The following is a 6,775-nucleotide window of genomic DNA, read 5'->3' as shown; positions in this document are numbered from 1 at the left end:
TTATAATTATAATATTTTTAAATATAATATTAATTTAATTATAATATTGAGTCTGGCTAAGTTGCTTAGGGCCTTGCTAAATTGCTGAGGCTGAGTTTGAACTTGCAATTCTCCTGCCTCAGACTCTTGAGTATCTGGGATTAGAGGCGTGCACCATTGTGCCCAGCTTCACCTGATTAAAATTCTTATTATTTCAACACTCAAGTGTCACCTTCTCATGAGATAGCCCTTCCTGACTGTTATATCTAAAGGTAATGTGTTCATCTGTGTCCCATGGTGTACTCTAGAATAGAATCTGTCTCATCAGGGGCTGGGGATGTGGCTCAAGTGGCAGTGCGCTTGCCTGGCATGCGTGCGGCCCTGGTTGGATCCTTACCACCAAGTACAAACAAAGATGTTGTGTCCGCCGAAAACTAAAAAATAAATATTAAAAAAAAATCTGTCTCATCATAATATGATCATTTGTCATATGTTCTCCCATCTGAATTTTGAGGTTTTTGAGGCCAGGTACAGAGTAGGCACTTATTTCATCACCCACATACAATAAATGAGTGAAGGATAAGAAGAGAATTTATAGAAGTTATAGTTAGTGGTTCTTTATACTAATGCCTCATCAACCCTGTTTTGTTTATAGGTCTTTTTTGTTTGTTTGTTTTGGTGGTTGTTATTTTGATGCTAGGAATCAAACTCAGAACCTACACATGCTGAGCATATACTCTTACCACTCACCCATATCAAACCCAATACTCCACTTTTGAAAAATAGTTTAGTTGCATGTATCAAGAACTCTGAAGGGCTGGAGTTGTGGCTCAGTGGCAGAGCACTCACCTAGCATGTGTGAGGCCCTGGGTTCAATCCTCAGCACCACATAAAAATAAATAAATAAAATAAAGATATTGTATCCAACTACAACTAAAAAATAAATATTAAAAAAAAGAACTCTGAAAGTGTTCGTTTGAGTTGGTTCCACTATAAAGAATTCTTTGCACTTAACATTTATTGAATACTTTTTATATGTCAGGCACTGCTCTAAATCCTAGGGTTTAGAACAAGGCCCACTCAGATTTGCCATTATCTTGTTATAGACCCTTGAACTGTGTGGTCTGCTCTCCATGGTTCTGAACCATACTTGCCCTTTAGATGCAAGCCTACTTCACAAAAATCTCCTGTGTAGTCTTCCCCCAGTGTTGGAAGGAAAAGATGACAATAAAAGAGAAATGGAAAGAGCAGGGTGGAAAACCTAGAAGTAAAGGCATGACTTCCCGGCACCTCAGGGAAAATAGGGTGCAAGCCCAGAAACTATTTCCCAACCACCACTTGTTGAAAAACTGATTTGAAGGCGTCTCTGGGTGTGAACAAACGGAAAGTGCCAGGATTTGATGTGTCTGAGGTTTTGTGCTGGAGACCCTTCACTACTAAGTATCAAGAAAAAAAAAAAAAAAGAAAAAAAAAAAACTAGAAACTAATCCGAACCTAATTCAGGATTAAAATGGAACGATTTGTAGTAACAGCACCAAAACCACCTGCCCCAAACCGTTCTAAGACTGCTTTGTATGTGACTCCCCTTGATCATGTCACTGAGTTTGGAGGTGAGCTTCATGAAGATGGAGAAAAACTTCTGCATTTCTTGCAATGTGGTTCTAAACCATGTTTGCAAGTCTGCTATTAGCGACCACCCAAAGACCCATACCAAGAGGAAGGCAGAATTTGAAGAGCAGAATGTGAGAAAGAAGCAGAGGCCCCTAACTGCATCTCTTCAGTGCAAAAGTACTCCGCAAACAGAGAAAGTCAGTGTTATCCAGGACTTTGTGAAAATGTGCCTGGAAGCCAACATCCCCCTGAAGAAGGCTGATCACCCAACAGTTCATGCTTTCCTTTCTGGCCATGTGAAGAATGGAGGCTCCATACCTAAGTCAGACCAGCTGAGGAGAGCATATCTGCCTGATGGATATGAGAATGAGAATCAGCTCCTCAACTCACAAGATTGTTGACAAGGAGGTTACCACTGTTGTGATCAAGATAATAATGTGGAGTATTAAAGTTATGTGTTAAAAAAAAAAGAGAGAAATGGAGAAAACACAAGAAGAGAAATCATTAGAAAGGCACAGCCACTTAGAGATTCAGGTAGAAAAAGGGAATTTATTTTAAGATTATTTTCAAATAGTTTTAGCTAATAACAAAAATATGACAATTTAGACACACACGCGCGCGCACACACACACACACACACAAAGATGAGTGGAGAAAAATAATTACGTACCAAGCAATGCAAAGCTTTAGGTTTATGAATTCCAGAAGATTTAGAAATGTGGTACCTGAACAGCCATCATCTGTTGAGTTTTACTAAATTACTTGCGGCTATTAATTGTCTTTATTGGCAATCTTTAAATTTTAGTGGATAATAGATGAGGATTTCTGTTTTAAAGTTATATAGTTAACATATTTCTTCTGGATAAAGAACGTCTCATGTTCCTTTGTTTGTTTGTTTGTTTTCGAAAAAATTAAAATTCCTGGGATTACTGCCCTCAGAATTTAAGATCTGGGTTAGGCACAAAGACCACCAGATGCAGTGGCACATAACTGTAGACCCAGCTTCTTGAGAGGCTGAGACAGGATCATTACCTGAGCCCCAGGAGTTTGAGGGAAGTCAGGACAATACAGCAAAACCCCATCACAAAAATAATACTAATAAAATAAAAACATCCAGGCATGGTAGCACACACCTGTAATCCCATCTACTTGGGAAGTTAAAGCAGAAGGATCACAAGTTCAAAGCCAGTCTGGACCACTTATCTCAAAATAAAAAATAAAACCAACTGTGGATGTGGCTCATTTGTGGAGTACTTACCAAGTATGTATGAGGCCCTAGTTTTAATTTCCAGTACCAAAAAACTAAAATAAATAAATAAATAATAAAAAAATTAAAGACTAAAAATAGCAAATTAAGTTTTTTGTTTTTAACTTGGGGACACTTAACCACTGAGCCACATCCTCAACCCTTTTTTGTATTTTATTTAGAGACAGGGTCCTCACTGAGTTGCTTAGGGCCTAGCAAAATTGCTGAGGCTGGTTTAGAACTCACAATCCTCCTGCCTCAGCCTCCTGAACTGCCGAGAGTACAGGTATGAGCCACCACACCAAGCAAAAATTAAGTCTTTAGAAAGACAAAAGTTGGAAAACTTACTCTAGCAGATGGCAAAGTTATTTTTAATACAAGTATAAAAACACTGTGGTATTGATTCATATATATGCACATGGAATAGAATAAAAAGTCCAAAATCAGATTCCAAAGACTCATGCCAGTTGCTCAAGGCTTACATGTAAAAGGAAAAAAAAAAAAACAAGCTTCTTTAATAGAATGTAAGAAAATATGTTAAAAATTTGGACAGAAATGGGGTAACTGGGTCAAATGTTTCCATTCCTAGTGTTTTAAGGAATCTGCTTTCTAGAATAATTGCACCAAACTGCAGTCCCACCAACAATGTATGAGTGTACCCTTTCCCCACATCCTCACCAACATTTATTGTTACTTGTATTCTTGATAATTCCCATTTTGACTGGAATAAGATGGAATCTCAGTGCAGTTTTAATTTGAATTTCTCTAATTGCTAGAGATGTTGAACATTTTTTCATATATTTGTTAACTATTCATATTTCTTCCTTTGAGAAGTATTTGTTAGTTACTTTGCCCATTTATTGATTTGGTTATTTGGTTTTTGTCTTGTTTTTGCTGTGTTGTTTTATTTGGTGTTAAGTTTTTTGAGTTCTTTATTTATCCTGGATATTAATGCCCTACCTGAGGTGCAAGTGTCAAAGATTTTCTCCCATTCTGTAGGTTCTCTCTTTATGTTCTGGATTGTTTCCTCTGCTGTGAAGAAGCTTTTTAATTTGATGTCATCCCATTTACTAATTTTTTATTTTATTTCTTGCACTAGGAGTCTTGTTAAGGAAGTCAGCTATCAAGCCAATATGTAGGAATGTTAGGTCTACATTTTCTTCTAGCAGGTTCAGAGATTCTGGTCTAATTCCTAGGTCTTTGATCCACTTCGAGTTGAGTTTTGTGCAGGGTGGGTGACAGGGGTTAAGCTTTATTCTACTACATGTGTATTTCCAGTTTTTGCAGCACTATTTAAGGCCATCATTTCTCCATTGTAGGTTTCTAGCTCCTTTGTCAAGTATGAGATAATTGTATTTAAGTAGATTTGTCTCTGTGTCTTCTATTCCATTGGTCTTCATACCTGTTTTGGTGCCAATACCATGCCATTTTTGTTACTGTAGCTTTGTGATGTAATTTAAATGTCTGGTACGGCGATGCCTCCTGCTTTGCTTTTCTGGCTAAGGACTGATTTGGTTATTCTGGGCCCCTTATTTTTCCAAATGAATTTTATGACTGCTTTTTCTTTCTTTCTTTTTTTTAAGTATGAGGGATTGAACCCAAGGGTGCTTAATCACTGAGTCAAATCCCCGTTTCCTTTTTGTATTTTATTAGACTTAGGATCTCTTGCTGAGTTGCTTAGGGTCTCACTAAGTTGCTGTTGTTGGCTTTGAACTTGCAACCTTCCTGCTTCAGCCACCAGAGCCATTGGGATTACAGGATTGTGTCACTGCTCCCAGATCATGAAGCTTTTTCTCATTGGAATTTTCATGGGAAATGCATTGAATCTGAAACGCTTTGGGTAGTATGGCCATTTTGACAGTATCTTCGAAGGTCTTCTTCAATTTCTTTCTTTAGTGTTCTATAGTTTTCATTCTAGAGATCCTTCACTTTTTTGTTAGATTGATTCCTAGAGTTTTTGTTTGTTTGTTTGTTTGACTTTTTTTTTCTTTTTTGTTTTTTTGAGGCCATAATGAATAGGATAATTTTCCTAATTTCTTTTTTAGCTGATTCATTGTTGGTATATAAGAAAACTAACAGAGTGTAGAAGCACGGTTGATTTATGGGTGTTGATTTTATATCCTGCTGTTTTGCTGAATATGTTTATGAGTTCTAGAAGTTTTCTGGTGGAGTTTTTTGAGTCTTTTAAATATAGAAACATATCATTGGCAAACAGAGATAGTTTGAACTCTTCTTTTCCTACTAGTATGCTTTAATTTCCTTGTCTTACCTAATTGCTCTAGCTGGAGTTTCAAAGACGAATAGGGCTTTTTTATATCCAGGCTGGACAAAGAAGTCACATCGCCAATAGGTTACATAGTGACCTAGAGTACACCGAATCAGGATGTTCATGACCTTAGCTACATACTAAAAACATAGCCTCATCAGAAGCCTTGGTAAGGGAACCTAAGTACAGTTATTTTGGGCCTGTGAAGGGTGTTACACATTATTAGTCACCAAAGAATGCATATTTCAGATTTAAGATATAGACCACCATAATGGCTAACATGCTGTAGCTAATACTTGATATTGACAAGGAGATGGAGCAATGGGAATCTCATATTATGCTAGTAGAAGTTTTTGTTGATTCAGTCCCAATGGCTTCAGCAGCTTGTTTGTTTGTTTTTGGTACTGGGAATTGAACCTAACCATGCAGCTACATCCCCAGCCATTTTTTTATATTTTATTTAGAGACAGGGTCTCAGTAAGTTGCTTAGTGCCTCACTAAGTCACCTGGTGCCTCAATAAGTTGCTGAGGCTGGCTTTGAACTTGCAATCCTCCTGCCTCAACCTCCCCAGCCACTGGGATTACTGTGCCAAGCCCTATAATACATATTTAACACACATGCATATGTGCCCCCAAAGATATGTACAATGAAGTTCAGAGAAGTTATTAGATCTAAAATGGAAGAATCCAAAATGTCTATTGACCGTAGAATGTATTAGTCCATTTTGTACTGCTATAATAGTATACTTGGGATTGGGTAATTTGTAAAGAACAGAGTGATTTTTGTTTGTTTGTTTTTACAACACTGGAGATTAAACAAAACAGATTTATTTGTTACAGTTCTGGAAGCTGGGAAGTCTAAGTTTGAGGGGCCTGCATCTGGCCACATCATCCCATGGCAGAAGGCATCACCTGGGCAAGAGTGAACCATGAGATAAAACTTTCAGCCTCAGTCCTTTTATAGTTGGCATTAATCCATTTATGAGAGTGGACCCTTACAATTTAAATATCTCTCAATAGGCCCTACCTCCTAACATTGATACATTAGAGATTAAGTTTCCAACACATATCTTTTTTGGGGAAAAATTTGAATGATAACAGCATATATTTATATACTATTATAGTATGCAAAAAAACACTGAACTAGTCAGGCATAGTGATGCACATCCATAGTCTCAACTACTTGAGATGTTGAGGCTGGAAGATCACTGTGTTCAGGACTTTGAGATTAGCCTGGGAAACATAACAAGATGCTGTTTAAATAAAATAAAAGAACCTAAAAAATAATGATGATGATGAACTAAAGCTGCTTGTTTGAAGACATGTGATATCATTCCATGCATACAAAATAAATGACAGAAAAAATTAAGCTATGATGACAAATGTTAGAATTACTATTCTAACAGGTGTAGTGGCACACACCTATAATCCCCCAGCTACTTGGGAGGCTGAGGCAGCATTCAACATAGTGAGATACTATCTGAAACAAAACAAAACAGAAAAGTAAATAAGGTCATAGGTTTGTGGCACATATCCAATAGAATTAATGTCCTTATAAGAGGAGACACCAGAGACATTCTTGGTCCCCTCTTACTGAGTATACACTCCTAGGAAAGACAATGGGAAGGCATAGCAAGAAGCTGGCCAACTACAAGCCAGAAGAAAGAAGAAAG

At 37.3% G+C, this 6,775-nt stretch overlaps 1 pseudogene; it reads left to right on the top strand.

The window, feature by feature from the left end:
• Nucleotides 1–926: 926 nt before the first annotated feature.
• Nucleotides 927–2,284, top strand: LOC107139405 (annotated as a pseudogene).
• Nucleotides 2,285–6,775: the final 4,491 nt, after the last annotated feature.

The sequence above is a fragment of the Marmota marmota genome, unplaced genomic scaffold (assembly GCF_001458135.2).
Source record: "Marmota marmota marmota unplaced genomic scaffold, marMar, whole genome shotgun sequence".
Taxonomy (NCBI): domain Eukaryota; kingdom Metazoa; phylum Chordata; class Mammalia; order Rodentia; family Sciuridae; genus Marmota; species Marmota marmota.
The sequence above is the reverse complement of the archived record's forward strand: the minus strand, read 5'-3'. Positions and strand labels throughout refer to the sequence as shown.